The 17,456-nt window shown below is 38.2% G+C and overlaps 1 protein-coding gene across 2 annotated transcripts in view; it reads right to left on the reverse strand.

Moving 5' to 3' along the window:
* LOC134347888 (polycystin-1-interacting protein 1-like) overlaps window positions 1-17,194 on the reverse strand; it is a 62,152-nt gene extending 44,958 nt beyond the window's left edge. For both annotated transcript variants that reach the window (XR_010018288.1, XM_063050466.1), the window contains exon 1: window positions 17,074-17,194. The gene's annotated coding sequence lies outside the window, so the exon portion shown is untranslated. The remainder of the gene's footprint in view (window positions 1-17,073) is intronic.
* Between the last annotated feature and the right edge of the window lie 262 nt (window positions 17,195-17,456).

Here is a 17,456-nt window from a genome sequence, read left to right on the forward strand (position 1 = left end):
ACACTTTCATAGTTCCAGAACACATCTTACACATTCAAGAGAGCTTATCAACACCTCGACTTTCTGAGGAAGCTCAGGAGAGCTGGAGTATGCACAATATTTAAGTCCTTCTACTGTTGTGCAGTAGAGAACATCCTAATATACCACATCATTGCATGGTATGGAAAGTGCACTGCGGCAGGCAGGAAAGCTCTACAGCAGGTAGTCAAAACCACCTGCACATCACCAACACCAGCTTACCAGCCATTAAGGATATATAGACAGAAAAGTGTTGGAAAAGGCCAACAACACAATGAAGGATCCCACCCACCCTGCAAGATTTTGGTGAATGATGTTTGCCACCTGATTGTGCCTGTGTAAGTAATCAGATTGAGCTAAACTGCTGCAGGATCCTGTAATGTGTTGGATTGTTTCTAGTTTCTTTTGGCATTTTCTGCATTATCTTCCTGAATTTGTTGGCCTTTTATTATGTATTTTTGATCATTTTTGTGTTAATCACCTGATTCAGTATCGCCAAAAGGAAAGCCTTTGCTTCTTGGAAGAGGTCTCCAATTCTGGGCCAGGCGTTTGATCCTTCTTTGTGACATCTAGTCTGCTCAGATTGTGGGGATGTCTTCCATGAATGGTTATGCATTTCCATTGGCTGACGTGTTATCCTATAGTGAAAATGTCTTCATTTTTCTGGGTTGTGCTTTCATTTAAGTTTAGTGGTATGTACTTTTCAGAATTGTATATGCTCCCATGGAGTGCTGAATCCTGTCTTTGATGATGAAAATATATCCTTTGACGTCTTATCTGATTGTTGTGTAAATTTTTACATCTGTTATTTTGCTTCCCCCCTTCTGTCCCAGGTAGTGTTAATCTAAGTGAATTCGAGAGTACATAGTATTTTCTAAAATTTGTTATTTCAGTTCTTATTTTTCTTTGTAAGTTTTCCAGATCAATTTCAGACCAAGATATTATGCCAAAAGAATACGTTAATATGGGTATAGTGAAAGTGTTTATTACCTTTGTTATATTCTTACTATTGAGCTCTGTTTGGCAGATTTTCTTAAACCCTGGAGTAAGTTCTGATGAAAGCTTTCCCTTTATCGCACTATGATCTATTTTCTTTGCTTGTTAATATCTCAGATATTTATATGTTTGATATTCATCCATCAGTTGTATTGTACGCTGTTGCTCTGTTTTATATTCTACTAGCTCTATTGCACCTTTCTCTATGTTTAATGTCCTGCATTTATCTAGCTCAAGGTTCATGTTTATACCTTTTGAAAATGGTTCTACAGTTTGAATTAATTGCTTTAGCTTTACTGATGAAGAAGCATACAATTTCAAATTGCCCCAGGCATAGAAGGTGTATCAAGGTCTAATTCGTTTGCTTGTTTCTGATTTGATACCCAATTTGCATCCGATTCAGTAAGTTAGAGAGAGGGTATAAAGCTCGACTAAGCTATAGCGGGGTTAAAGATTTGCCCTGGAAAATGCCTCAGTTTATCCTGTTGACAATAATTGTTCTTTTTTGGTTGTTAATAGATAAGGTGAATATAGAACACCAATGCTTCATCAGATCTTATAGGAATTTCACAAATATTGGGTTTAGATTCTGGGCTTGATTTAGAATTACAGAATCTATTATCAGTTGTTCTTTATATCCTTTCATACCCGTACAGCAAACTTTCTGCTCTTCTGTAAGTATATTATGGTTATCTAAGTGAGTGGTGATTAGCTGTGGGATGCATGATGTTACAATTTTATATATCATTTGTAAGCAAGTAATAGGACGATGTTTTGATGGGTCATTTGTGATTTCTCCTTTAAGTCAGAGATATGTTTTACTTCTGACAAAAATTCAGGCATGTTTTCAGGATTTTTAAGAAAATTTTTGATATGTATTATTTGGTACGGATGAAGGCAAGTAATTTTGATAGCAATATGAATTAATCACTTATCAGTTGTGGGTATTTGTTATAATCACTTTCAACACATCCATTGTAACTTCAGGTTTTTGCATTTCTTCAATTGCGTGTGTGCATTCTTTAACTTCCATATTGAACTTGATTCTTGATTGAGTGTCACCTATTTTGACTAGATAATAAACCAAAAATACATTATCTCTGGGTTTGTTGGTAATTCTGTGCTAGGGTTGGTGACACTTTGGTGCGTTTAGTTTAGTTTCAATGAATTGTATAAACCTTTTTCATTGTTTCTGAACTGATAATTCTGTTTTCTTCATGTGGTGCATTTCATGTACCTGTTTAGTCTGGCTTTGTATTCACCAAGCTTTTGTTTTGGTGTATCTATAGAATTTACAATGCTTTAGTTAGGTTGATCATATCTTGTATGGACCTTGTATTTCCTTAGCTTTTCTCTTATCTTTCTTGCTCAGGCTAACCATACTCCATGAGGTGGACTATTTCTGCTCTTAAGGTTTTAATTTTGGATCGCGCTTTTCAAACTTGGAAGACTAAGGGTATTTTACGGTTTTTGGATTTATTTTTAGATGGTTCCCTTATGTCTTTTGAACAATTATCTAATAAATATAACTTATCAAGAATACATTTTTTTAGATATTTACAAGTTAGAAATTTCCTAAGTACTATACTTTCTTCCTTTCCAATGCTTCCTCCTACATATATTTTAGATTCGATAATTAACCTTAATCCATGCCAGAAAGGTGCATCGGCTATGATTTATAATATTATTATGAAACTTAGGAAAGCTCCATTTGATAAGATTAGGGTAGATTGGGAACAGGAATTGGGGCTTACCATTTCTGTGGATGATTGGGGGCAGATTTTACAATTAGTTAATACTTCCTCTATTTGTGCTAAACATTCCCTAATTCAATTTAAAGTGGTTCATAGAGCACATATGTCCAAAGATAAGTTAGCGCGTTTTTACTCGCATATTAATCCTTTCTGTGATAGATGTTTGGGGCAGATAGCCTCTTTAACTCATATGTTTTGGTCTTGCCCTACTTTGGAAACTTTTTGGAGAGATATTTTCAATATTATTTCTAAGGTATTAAATATAGATATCTCTCCTCACCCTATTACTGCTATCTTTGGACTACCTAAAATTTCTAGTAATCTTTCCCCTTCAGCCCGTAGAATGATTGCATTTCTTACTTTAATGGCGAAAAGATGTATTTTACAACATTGGAAAGAGCTTAATGCTCCAACTACCTTTTTTTGGTTTTCTCAGACGATTTTATGTTTGAATTTGGAGAAAATTAGAAGTAACCTTTATGATTCTTCATTTAAATTTGAACAGATTTGGGGACCTTTTATTCGATATTTTCATTTAATGTAATATTTACCCTTCTTGTTTTTTTTTCACTGTTTTTAATGGAGGTCGGGATTGAGGACGTGATTTTAAGTTTAACTCTGTTTGGTTTCAAGTTAGCCCATTGCTTTGCCTTGCTTTTAGTTAGCTGCACGGTGGGTTTTTTTTTTGGGGTTTTTTTTTCTTTTTTTTTCCATTGATATATATAAAATTTAGTATACTATTATGTTATCTTGGTTTCTTATGTTTAAATTACATTGTTTGTAGTATTTTTTTTGGTATTGATAGCTTTTGGAATTTTATTATACTTTAACATTGTATTAATGTTTATATGGCTTACCTTTTTTGTATACTTACTTAATAAAAAGATTTAAAAAGAAAGAAAGAAAGGTTTTAATTTTGCTTCTTAATCACTTCTGCCATTTCTCTGTTCTCATTTCATTACTCAGTTTCGAGCTTCTGTTGATGAACATCTCTATTTTGGAGCCATTGTACTGCACTACTGTTAATGCTATGTAGTATGTTATCTGTGTGTAGTTCTTCAAACATTTCAAGTTTTCCTAAATACTCATGAGATTAGTAACAATGTTTGCACATTTTGATGATGTGTTTTGTTTGGTATGTAAGGTCTTTTTGTTGGATCAGTGTCCATGTATTCTGTTAGTTTGGTGTTAAATGTTAAGATAATTTTGTCTGTAAACTCAGCTTCATCATCAGCAGTCTGCAGAGGCTCTACGTCTATGTAGTTGCTGTTACTGTCAGATTATGGAGCAGTTGTTGAAATAATTCTATTCTCAACAGCACTTCAGAGGTGGCATCCTCATTATTTTCTTATGGTCTTTATGTGGTTTCTTTCCATCTCTTGTGTAACCTCATACTTTATTTGGTTTAACACGTCTATAGGGATTAAGTATTTCTTTATAATCACTTTACATTGATATGCTATTTTTGTACATTTACTTGGATGAAGGAAGGAAGGGATATTGTGCTATAAATTGTTGATAAAGTTTGTCCTTGTATGCTGTCATGTCAGTCTCAAGTTCTGTTACTCGATATATGCATGCATTATGAATGTGTTTACTCCTAATAACCATTTCATGCATGTCTTTCTGCTCATTATAATTATTGTTTCTTTTTTTCTTTGCACAGTTCATTGTCTTTTGTGTACTGGTTGTCTATCCTGCTGGTGCGGTCTTTCATTGATTCTATTATGGTTATTGGATTTATTGAGTATGCCAGCAAGAAAACTAATTTCAGGGGTGTAACCGGTGACATATATGTACTTTGACAATAAATTTACTTTGAACTTTGAGGAGGATGCAAGGATCCTTGTCTCTGTTCACCCACAGCAGCTACGTTACAGAGGACTCTCTGATCTAGAGTCCCCTGATCACAGGGCACACACCGAGACAGACATCAATGGCTGATGAAAGGTCATGAACTCAGTGAAAGGTGCTCTTTCGTCTGCCCGAAAACTGTCGGTCTTCTATCACAGTGCAAGATAATATGCTGCTGACTGGCACCTGGGCACCTGCCAGGACGCAGGAGTATGTACTGAGGGATGAACTAAATCTTGGTGCAGACAATGCAGTGGCTCCTTCCACTGCTGCACATGGAGTGGCCAAGTCGAGTGGGAATCCCCTCAAAGAATCAAAAGGTTTAGCACCCTGGGTGCGGGGTGGGGGGCTACATGAGTGGCAATGGTGCCATGGCCTTTTAAAGAGAAATAAGTTAACACCACAGTATATAATGACCATGAATGTAAAAGTTTTGAAATAAAAAATGAATCAAGTACTTGCATGGGTTTTGACTCTGATTTTCATGTCTGCCTGTGACTGCTTGTAGGACAGCAAAAGCCCTGACTGAAAATGGCCTTGTTCTTTGCTTTTCTCATCTCTTCTTATTGTACTTAGTGAGGGGCCCACTATTGTTTAGAACAGAAAGGTATAGAATACAGTATACAATATATAATCTGTGTAGCTGGATCAGACTGTTTCTCAATTAGACATTACCGTTATGGTTTTAATGTTTTCTTTGAAGGATTAAGCACACAACTAGCATTCATAAGTAAAAGTACAAACTTCAGAGAGCAGTTTTCCTTTTAGAACTGATTTGCATTGAATTAAAGCTCTCATTTTTTGAGATGGATTGGGATTTGGAAAATGATATGATAGCCAGGTTGAGTACAAGAGTGGAAACTTGAACTCAGGATTTACTATTTATTAATTGTTGGCAAAACCAATTTTGTAATACAAGCGAAAGGACTGTGAAGAGAAATGAAATGAGTTCGGTGGTGGAAGTGCCGTTTGGGGAACGATTTAGAGACAATGACCACAATTTTGTAAGTTTTGGAGTAATTATGTAAAAGGATCATGCCTGTCCACACATTTCAGTGCTAAGTTGGGTGAACTCTGATTTCAATGGTCTGATAATGCAAGATAGCATCTGTCAAAAGTAGATTGGGAGTAGGTAAATCAACGTCTGACAAATAGAAACTGTTTTAAAGAGTTCAGGACCAGTATGTTCCAGTAATGGTGAAAGGCAAAGAAGGGAAGATTAAGAAACCTTGGAAGACAAAGGGTATTGCTGGTTAGATCAGGAGATAAAAGGAAACATGTGACAGGTTTATACAACTGCAGTCCCTTGAGGAATGTAGAGGATTCAGGAGAATAAATAAGAAAGAAGCTAAGTGGGGAAAAAGGAAGCCAAGTGAAAATAAAGAGAATCCGATGTCATTCTCCCAATATATTAGGATAAAGAGGGGAGTGAGAGACCATAGGGGAGTGGTGGTGAATCTGTGGCACGTGCCCAAGGTGGCATGCACACAAATATAGTGGCGCATTGCTGCCCCTCGATTTTTTTATTACTCACCCACAATGAAAAAGGTGTAATTTGGAACCGCAAACACGAGGAATTCTGCAGATACTGGAAATTCAAGCAACACACATCAAAGTTGCTGGTGAACACAGCAGGCCAGGCAGCATCTCTAGGAAGACGTACAGTCGATGTCTCAGGCTGAGACCCTTCTCGGCCTGAAACGTCAACTGTACCTCTTCCTAGAGATGCTGCCTGGCCTGCTGCGTTCACCAGCAACTTTGATGTGTGTTGGTTGTGTAATTTGGAAATTATGTTATATTCCAATTATTTTTTTCAAAGATTAATACTAATAATTTTGAACAGCTTTTCTAAACAACTTCATTTATGCAAATATGTCTCTGTTATACTTTTATGAATAGTAGAATAATGAATATACAGTATGTAAATAAGCAACAGGACATTCTTTTTCCTTCAAAACACCCATAATCATTATTACTTATTCATTAGTTAATAATAATCTCCATTCATCTGATAGAATTTTCTGGAAGATTATTGCTAATTCAGGTACAAACTGTCAAAAAGGTTTGCCACCCCTTCCATAAGGGTAATCTATGTGCAAAGAAGATGGGGGAGGGAGGGATAACTAATTTTGTTCCTTTAATTAAGGGTAACAACAGATCAGCGAAACTTACTTTAATGGTAAGGAAATTATTGGAGAAAATTCTATGGGATGGGGTTTATGTATATTTGGAGAGGCAGATGCTGATCAAAGGGATAGTCATTTAAGCTTTCTGTAGGGGAAATCCTGCCTCACTAGTGTGATTTAGTTTATCAAGGAGGTAACAAAGGAGACTGATGAAGTCATTGTGTTAGATTTTGTCTCTTTGGACTTCAATAATGCATTTGACAAGATCCTATGTGGTAGGTTGGCTCAGGCAGTTAAGGCATATGTGACTCAGGATGAACTTGTCAGGCTTTCACAGGCAGACATCTCCCAGTCTCCAGCCAGGTAACAGGAGTGACCTGCCACTCATTTCCAACTCCCCACCTGCAGCCTATTTAAACCCCAGCTCTCATCCACAGTGCTCGTTCACCAATCAAACCAACCAGCCTCAACCAATTGCTCCTAGCCTTTAGTTACCTTGTTGCCTGTGGTGTTTAGTATCTGTTCTCTCTTGTTTTGTGGCCCCACATGGCTTGTTATTTTTGCAGTCCATTATTAAAGTTATTGTTCATCACTGAATTCTCTCCACTGCCTTGCTTTTGGGTCAAACCTCCTCTACATTTCCTGATAGAACTAGCCAAATGGGTCCAAAGCTAGGTTAACGATTGGAGCAAGTAGTGGTAGAATGATGTTTGTTTTCTGATTGGGAGTCCGTGGCCAGTGGTGCAATGCAGGAACTAATGCTAGGACTCTTGGATGTGATAAATGTTAACAGCTTCAAAGTCCAAAGTAAATTTATTATCAAAGCACATATGTGTCACCATATACAACCGTGAGATTTATTTTCCTGTGGACATCCTCAATAAATTCACAATAGAATCAATGAAAGACCACACCAACTTGGGCATTCAGCCATTGTGCAAAAAAACAACAAACTGTGCAATTACTAAAATAAAATAATAATAATAAATAAGCAATAAGCAATAAGATGAAGGATCCCTGAAAGTGAGTCTATATGTTGGGAGACCATATCTGTGATGGGGCGTTCAGTTGACTGAAGTTATCTCTTCTGGTTCAAAAGCTTGATGGTTGAGGGGTAATAACTGCTCCTGAACCTGGTAATGTGAGTCCTGAGGCTCCTGTACCTTCTTCCTGATGGCAGCAGCGTGAAGAGAGCATGATCTTGGGTGGTTGGGGTCCCTGATAATGGATGCTGTTTTCCTGTAGATGTGCTGAATGATGAGGAGGGCTTTAATCGTGATGGACTGAGATTTATCAACTACTGCTTGTAGGATTTTCTGTTCAAGGACATTGGTGTTTCTATACCAGGCTGCGACTCTCCACACAACTATAGAAGTTTGAAAAGTTTTATGTATTAAGCTGAATATTTGCAAGCTCCTGAAGTACAGCCACTGTTGTCCTTTCTTCATAAATGCTGGGCCCAGGACATGCCCTCTGAAATGATATCACCGAGAATTTAAAATTGCTGACCCTTTCCACCTCTGATCTTTCGATGAGAACTGGCTCACTGACCTCTGTTTTCCTCCTCTTGAAGTCAATAATCAGTTTCTTGGAAACCAGCAGCTTGGATGGGAATGTAGGAGATGCATTCAGTAAGTTTGTCGATGACTTAAAAATTGGTAGTATTGTGGATAGTGAAGAAGGTTGTCAAAGGGTAGAGAAGAATACAGATTAGATGAAAGATTGAGTAGAGCATTGGCAGATTTAATTTAATCATAATAAGTATAATGTGTTGCATTTTGGGAAGTCATGAAGTGATAGGATATATGGTAGTTCAGTAAACAATGATGATTAACAGAGAGAATTTGGTGTTCTAATTCACAGTTCCTTGAAAGTGGAAATGTGGGTAGATAGGATGGTGAAGAGGCGTATAACATGCTTCCCTTCACAGGACTGGGCATGGAACATAGAAGTCAGAAAAGGGGTCTGATGGACCTGCTTTTTTAAACATTGAGGCTAGATGATATTTGGAACTTGCTGACAGAGGAGACAATGGAATCATATATAATCACTACATTTAAGATATATTTAGAAAGGCACATAAATAGGCTGTGCATGGAAAGATATGGTTCTAATTAAGATAAATGGGATTAGCATAGTTGGACGAAGAGGAAGGCATGAGTATTATGGGCTGTAGGGTCATTTTTCTGTTCTGTGTGAGTCTACAATTCTAATTTCCATATTTCTATTATGTAGAAAGCCATCTGTTTCCTGTCAGAGAGGTAGGATTGAGTGTATGTAGCTCCAGGGTAAAAGGTTGATGCAACAACTTGTTTCCTGGTCTTACTGGTATTGTTAGCTCACTTCAACAATGGGCCAGAAGTTATTGTTAGTCATGAACCAGCTGTGGTTATCTGTAATACACACAAAGTACTGGAGGAACTTGGCAGGCCAGGCAATATCTATGGAAAAGAGTAAAAAGTTGATGTTTTGAGCTGAGACCCTTTATCAGGACTGGAAAAAAGAGATGAGAAGGGAGCATCTACGGAAAAAAGTAAACAGTTGAACCCGAAGGCAGAGACCCTTCATCAGGACGGGACTTCTTGAATCTTTTTACCAGTGCTGATGAAGGATCTTGGCCCAAAATGTCGACAGTTTATTCTTTTGCATAGATGCTTTTGAGTTCCTCCAGCATTTTGTGTGTACTACTTGTAATTTCCAGCATCTGCGGATTTTCTCTTGTTTCCGGTTACCTGTTGCTGATTCCCTTCACCCCACTTCACTTGCAAGTAAAAGGCAATGCCCTGCATGGTTAAAATACTTTGTAAGACACACCCCAGTTTTGCCAGCTGTCAAACCTGTCAAAAGCTTTGAATATTTCTGAATGTCTCAGTTCGGAAGCACTCAAAAAGTACTAAAACCAATTAAGCAATTCAAAATCTTATTGAATACTTAAAACAATATAAAGTAAAAACAGTTAAAAATATAAGGTACCTTACACCTTCTCTTCTCCGGCAAAGCAAGTTAAGTGGAGAGATTCTTCAGTATAACTGCAGACAGGATAGAATGCTTGGGCGGTGTTGCTATGATGGTTCCAAACAGCAGGGTGTGAGTGGAAATACTGGAGTTTTGGCTAGAACTGCCAGAGTTTCCCGACAAGGTCTGTTCACCACAAGCCTTAAAATTGCTAACTCTGTACATGTAGTGAAGTTTGTAACTTTCTAAACCTTTACTCTACTCCAGCTTCCCTAGATTGATTGCAAATTTAAATTTAAATTCTGATGTGATGTACTTGCAGCACGATCTGGACTAGCTGGAAAAATGGCGGATGGAATTTAATACAGACAAGTATGAGGTGTTGCACTTTGTCAGAACAAACCAGGGTCGTCCAGGATCAGCACTGAGGTGGAACAGAGGGATCTTGGAATACAGATCCATAATTCTTTGAAAGTGGCGTCATGGATGGAAAGACAGCTTTTTGGCACATTAGTCTTCATTATAGGAGTTGGATTGCTACGCTGTAGTTGTCTAAGATGTTGAGTGGAGTTGAATTTGGAGTATTGTGTACAGTTCTGGTCGCCTACCTCCAGGAGAAATGTCAATAGATTTAAAGAATACAGAGGAAAATTTACAAGGATGTTGCCAGGATTTTAGGACCTGAGTTATAGGGAAAGGTTGAAGAATGAGGAGAAATAGGAGAATGAGGGGAGATTTGATAGAGGTACACAAAATTATGTGGAGTATAGACAGGGTAAATGCAAACAAGCAATTTCCACTGAAGTAGAGTAAGACTAGAACTAAGGTCACAGGTTAATGGTAAAAGGTAAAATGTTTCAAGTAAACCTGAAGGGAAACTTCTTCATTCAGCGGGTGGTGTGAGTGTGGAATGAAATGCTAGTGGAAGTGACGGATGCGAGTTTACAATTAAGGGAAATTTAGATAAGTACACAAATGAAAGGGACATGGGACTAGATGAGCTGAAGGGCCTGTTTCTATGCTGACTCTAGTGCATAAAGCATATAAGTAAATATACAATACTTACATGAATGTCAAAATCAAGGTTGAGGTATTTCGGTTTGAAAGAGATTATTAGACAATCCATCGCAATTTCCTTCAAAGTCCCCCCACATTACAAAAACTAGCCAATTTAATTCAAGTCCCTGTGATTATAACAGCAATGGAAATGGCAAAGAACAGTGGGCAGAACAATATATAACCTATAGGGCTGAAGGTCCGTTCTCCAAAACTAGCTGCTAAAATACAGTTACATCAACACCAATGTGAAAAACGTCCAGGTATATCCAGACTACAAAAAGTAGAACAAACTTACTAATTATCACCTATGCAGTCACCTCCCGGTCATCTAGTGGCTCCTATTTAGTAAGCACTAGCTCATTAACATCCTGCGTATGTTTTGCTGGGAATATGCTAGGTCCCATTATTCTCCAGTCTTAATTTGAATCTAACAGGTGAACTGAAAGATACGGCCCTTGACATTAGGACAACATATGATTAAACATGGCATGAAGGAATTCAAGTAAAGGAGCATCAGTCTCAATGAGAACCAAAAAGAAACAGTTCGCTGGTTAACAATCAGGTATTGTCTCCTGAATAGCAAGTATATTTGTGATGTACAGTACAGTGCAATAGTCTTAGGCACATTTATGTCGTTAAGGTGCCCAACACCTTTGCACAGTACTGTATTTGTCAATGTGGAGTGGAGAGCAGGTTTGTAAATCTGGCAGGAGCAAAGGATCTTGGGAGTGGTGAGGGTGGAGCACTGTGGGAAGGGGGTAGGACAGGTGGCAGAGAAGGAGTACCAGGGGTGGGGGGTGGCGCAGGTGCTGCCACTCCCAGCCCTGAGACACCAGGCAAGGTCAATTTGAATTCAAACAATTGATTTGTTGATCATTACAGAATATCTCTCTGGTGCTTCTTGCTTCCTCCCCTCTCCCTTCCACTTTTTCCAAACATGATTCCCCTCTCCCTGTCTCCTCCCACTCTCAGTCCACAACAGAGACCCATATCAGAATCAGGTTTATCATTACTCTTATATGTCATGAAATTTGTTTCTTTTGCAGCAACAGTACAGTGCAATACATAAACTACTACAGTACTGTGCAAAAGTCTTAGGAACCCAACAGTAAATATGTGCCTAAGCCTTTGTACAGTACTGTATGTTTGCAAAGCTCGAGTCATATCCAATTGGAGTGGCTATAACCAACTATATTCAAGAGTATTGCTGTCCCTGCATCTCTTTCCACCAGCTATATTGGAGTTACAATTGACCAGAATTGCAACTAAACTACCTGCAGAAATAGAGCAGCTAAGTACAGTAAATCAGAGACTGAGTATTGATACTGGCTCCCAAAGCCATTTACAAGTAACAAATCAAGGAATGCAATGGAGTTGTCTCAACTTGCCTGATGACTGCAACTCCAATAACATGAAACACCATCCAGGACAAAGCAGTTTATTTGATTGACACCCCATGCACCGACTAAACAGACATACCTTTGGTGCACAGTGGTTGCAGTGTACACCATCTACAAAATGCCCTTATTATCTGCTAAGTTGTTCCAAAATCAATGATGAAATTTACCATTGCTTTCAACTGTATGGGTTACAGTCTTTGGTCACTGAAGAAAACAGTTTTGGAGGATCAAAAGCTCAAACTGGACACAAAACTCATAGTTCACTCGGTAGCAGTGATCCCTGCCCATCTGTAATAGTCACAGTCATAGTCATACTTCATTAATCCCGGGGGAAACTGGTTTTTGTTACAGTTGCTCCATAAATAATAAATAGTAATAGAACCATAAATAGTTAAATAGTAATATGTAAATTATTCCAGTAAATTATGAAATATGTCCAGGACCAGCCTATTGGCTCAGGATGTCTGACCCTCCAAGGGAGGAGTTGTAAAGTTTGATGGCCACCGGCAGGAATGACTTCCTATGACGCTCAGTGCTGCATCTCGGAGGAATGAGTCTCTGGCTGAATGTACTCCTGTGCCCAACCAGTACATTATGTAGTGGATGGGAGACATTGACCAAGATGGCGTGCAACTTAGACAGCATCCTCTTTTCAGACACCACCGTGAGAAAGTCCAGTTCCATCCCCACAACATCACTGGCCTTACGAATGAGGTTGTTGATTCTGTTGGTGTCTGCCATGAAGTGAACCATGGCATACACCTTGAAAAGATGGAGAGGCAACACCTCCATCTAATGTCTTTACAAAATCCTCCCAAGTGACTGCATGATAAACAAACCAATATTGGCCTGGGAAAAGATGCCAACATTCTCAGCAGTGAAGCCTTAACTGCACTCACCCATCTATATTAGGTAGGCTGTATCATTGTGGTTCTTGGCACAGGACTCGTAAAACATTATTCCAAGCTTTGCCATACCAAGAGATGGATCTGGATAGGGTGGACTTGGTTAGGATGTTTCAAGTTAATGTGTGAATCTAGAACCAAAGCACACAGCCTTAGAACAGAAGGACATCCCTTTAGAATAGGGATGAGGAAAAATTTCTTCAGCCGGGGGTGGTGAATCTGTGGAATTCACTGCACAGACATCCGTGAAGGCCAAATCATTAGGTATATTAAAACAAAGGCTGATAGGTTCTTGATTTGTAAGGGTGTCAAAGATTACTGGTGGAAGGCAGGAGAATGGGGTTGAAAGGGAAAATAAATAAATAAATAAGCCCAGATTGAATGGTGGAGCAGATTCAATGGGCCGAATGCCTTAATTCTATTCCGATACCTTATGGCCTTATAGATTATCAGGTGAATAATCAGGATGTTTCAAAGCCTCCTTAAAAAGGAGTAATATCTCTAGTGAATCCTGGGACACCCTATTACAAGACAACTCAAAATGGAGCAGTGTTCATGATGGTAGTGAGAACCTAAAGTCTACATATCAGAAGAACACAGACGTCCAGTATACAAAGTTGAAAGAAGGACACCACCACTGAAGCAAGTCACCCAGCTCCGTGAGGGTCTGCCCAGCTGGAAGAAGAAAGCATTCCAATATCAACCCCCAAATCCACAAACTGTAATACCAAAGACAAGGGCTATAGGAGTTTGTATGTTTCCCCTAGGATGCACATTGCCCTAAATTGAAAATTCACATGCTTCATCATTGCTAGGTCTAAACACAAGAAAATGAAGGGAGAAAGCAGCAGGGTTAGGTCATCTGTCCCTCAAGCTTGCTCCACTATTTCATATGATTATGGCCGATATGTCCCAAGTTTCAACTGTTCTTCTGTTCCAGTTCCTAGAGTCTCCATTGATCCTGTCTTTTAAAAATACATGTACTTCCACTTTAAATACTTCTAATGATCTGGCCTCCAAATACCTTCGAATTCCAGTTATTAGTCACCTTCTAAGAGTAGAAATATCTATACAGTTCTATTTTAAATGACCACACATTATCTTGTAGTTATGTCCCCCACTTTGCAAATATCCCACTTGTGAAAATGTTCAACATATGTTCTACTATGCCCTTGTTCTTGTAAATGCCAAGGAATCTATAGCCAGCATCTCTAGCCCTTATTGATAAGACTATCCTCTCTCCGTTAAGATAATAATGTGCCTTTTGATTCCTCACACTTTCCCAAATTAAACTTCATTTATCTATTGCAGAGTCACATTAATTTAATCACAACCACCTAATTTAATTCCACCTAATTTTGTGGCACTGACAAACCTGGATACTTTAAACTTTGCCCTAGCCTCCAGATTATTAATATAAATACTGTAATATATAATATGTGGGTAAAGAACTGATCCCTGGGGCACTACACCTGTTACTGATTTATTCAACATGAAAAGCAAATCCTGGGACACTGTCTCCAACAGTGTTGTAGGAGTATCTTCACTGGAAGGTCTGCCATTGTTCTAAGAAAACTCATCTCCACCTTCTCAAGGGCAGTTAGATAAGAGCAAAAAATTCTGGCCTTGACGGTGATACCAGCGTTCCATTAGTGAAATAAAAAATCTACTCACCCGTAAAAATACCAAAATCTTTAAAGGACTTATATGCTGAATATCAAAACTTTTCAAATTCAAAAAACCTTCATTTCTTTAAACAAATGTCTTTCTTGTAAGAATCTTAAAAACAGGAAAGGTAGAGCTCAGATAAGTGCAGAATATAAATTAGGTTATTTTTATGCCTTTTAATTTAGAGAAAAAACTCTGTTGAAAAGTATGTTATGGGCACGAAATGCCATCATTGCTGTAGTGACGGAAATGAATAACCTAGTTTTCGGAGATGTGAGATTGGTTAATAATTCTCTACCACAGAGTAAGTGATATTTGAGAGGAGTTCCTGTTGGGATTCGACTGATTATTTAGTAATGTATTAAATGTTTGAGCAGAGTATGTAAAGAAAAATGTTTATGATCCAAAACTATTGAGCATTGGGCTTGAGTCCATCTTTTAAAATGGCAGAAATATATCAAATCCATTTTGTATTCATAACTAATGAAATGTTTGTCATGTATTCCTTCAGATCTCCTTGAGTGGTGATAATGATTAAAGGTGTTAAAATAAAGTAATTGCCATGATTGATGTTAGTAGTGGGGTGTTCGTAAAGGGTAAAATGAAGGCAGCAAGTTACAAGGAATGAACATCAAACTTCTGGTAATTGCTCCCCTCTTCATCATTCCCAGTCCTGTTTCTCTCTCTCACTTTATCTCCTTACCTGCCCATCATCTCCCTCTCCTGCTCATCCCCTTTTCCTTTCTTCCATCGTCTTCTACCCTCTCCTGTCAGATTCCCCCTTCTCCAGCCCTTTATCTCTTTCACCTATCAGCTTTCCAGCTCTTTACCTCACCACCTCCCCACTTCTGCTTTCACCCATCGCCTACCACCGTGCACTTCTTCCTCCCCTCCCCCCACTTTCTTGCACTGACTTCTCGTCTTTTTTTACCAGTCCCGTTGATGGGTCTTGGCCTGAAACGTCGACTGTTTACTCTTTTCCATAGGTGCTGCCTGGCCTGCTGAGTTCCTCCGGCATTTTGTGTGCGATGCTTGGATTTCCAGCATCTGCAGATTTTCTCCTCTGATAAAGTGACCACTGAGAGAATATGAACTTAAATTTCCAGCTAAAGCTATTGAATTGAAATATATTGGCCTTTTCACACTTGGAGTGGGAAATGTTTTTCTTCTCTGAGGATAGAGGAAAGGGAAAAGGACTAGCTCCTTTAAAATGAACATCAGTTTTTAAGTATACTTTCTGAGAGACTAGGATGATTGCCTTGAAGGTTCATGGCTCAGTGTGGTAGCATGCACTTTAAATTACCACAAAAAAATGAGCAGCTGTCAGTAAAAGATATCAACAAATCTATTATTATAATTTCTTTTCCTTACTTTACATTGAATGTCAACCCTCTCTCAAAAGATGGTAAACGCTTTTATTTTTCACATTTTGCTTTCATAATTATGTAATGTTGGCAGTAGAACACAAGTGCAAATAAACCTCAGCAAATGTTTAGAGGTACAAGAAGACTAAAACAATTAACTGTATTGTGGAGCATATTGCTTTAGCTTAATCGCTTGCGGTTATTCATTAGTCTGAAAGCAATTTTACAGATTGTGTACTCGAAGTACTAGAAATGGGATCAGGTTGTCATCTGAGGCTGTGAACTCCAGATGTAAGTAGCTGAATCCATCCAGATCCAAATGTTAACCACAATCAGATACAAGGAACACCACTGTAATGGAAGTTAATAAATAAAATGATTGAATGACGACATCATATTGCTCGTTTGAAACCAACATTTTTATGTTGCTAAGGCTACTCAAGCCCGTGCAGCTCAATATATTTTGGCAGAAGGCATGGAAAGAACTGTTAGCTTTACATAGAACACTAACCACAGTATAAAATAGTTCCATTCATAGGAATGAAGGGTAACTCATTGTATTTTCACGATGAGCCATACCATCGATGCTACACTGTGATGTTGAAAAAAACAGGAAGAAAAATGCTTCCAAAATCTGGAACACAAGTGAGCCAAGAAGGAACCTGCTTGTCCTTAGTTTAGGCTAATTTTTATATTATTCCAGAAGGATTTCCCCCTAAGAATTTGTGATGACAGCAACACTTTCTTTTATATGTTAGAGGAGCTATTAATAATACGCTCAAGATTTTTAATCTTTCAATGTTGTTCCTACTTTGGTTGTAAATTCCTCTACCTTCTCCTCCCACAAAAGACAATTTTGATTTTAACACTGAAATGCTGATCTTAAAGTTATGGCAATGAATAAACAGATGATAAAGCTAATAAATCATAAAACTTTAGAGATTAAATTTGGATAAATTTGGTGCTTTGCTTACCTCCTGTTATTTGTAGTCCTCTTCAGTCAGTCTAAATCAGTTTCTTGTGCAGTATGACCTCATGCCTCACACCAACCATTCTCTTTGACAGTGTTATAAATCTGGAAGTGAATGGAATGTACTTTGTGATCTTGGACTTGCTTTACTCAATGCTCAGTGGAGGCCATAACCCACAGCTGTTACCACAGCAACAGATTTAAGATAAAGGGTGGCCCAAGACCCATGACTTAATTATTAACACTGCAGGATGACAAGTATCCTTAATTTATTCGAACTGCTCCAAACTTCCAAATGTACACTGTCACAGACTTTGAATGTTGTGAAATTTATTCAGAGCTTACAGCCTCATGACAATTTTACTAACCAATCTAAGTTAAAAAATC

The sequence above is a fragment of the Mobula hypostoma genome, chromosome 6 (genome assembly GCF_963921235.1).
Source record: "Mobula hypostoma chromosome 6, sMobHyp1.1, whole genome shotgun sequence".
Lineage (NCBI taxonomy): Eukaryota > Metazoa > Chordata > Chondrichthyes > Myliobatiformes > Myliobatidae > Mobula > Mobula hypostoma.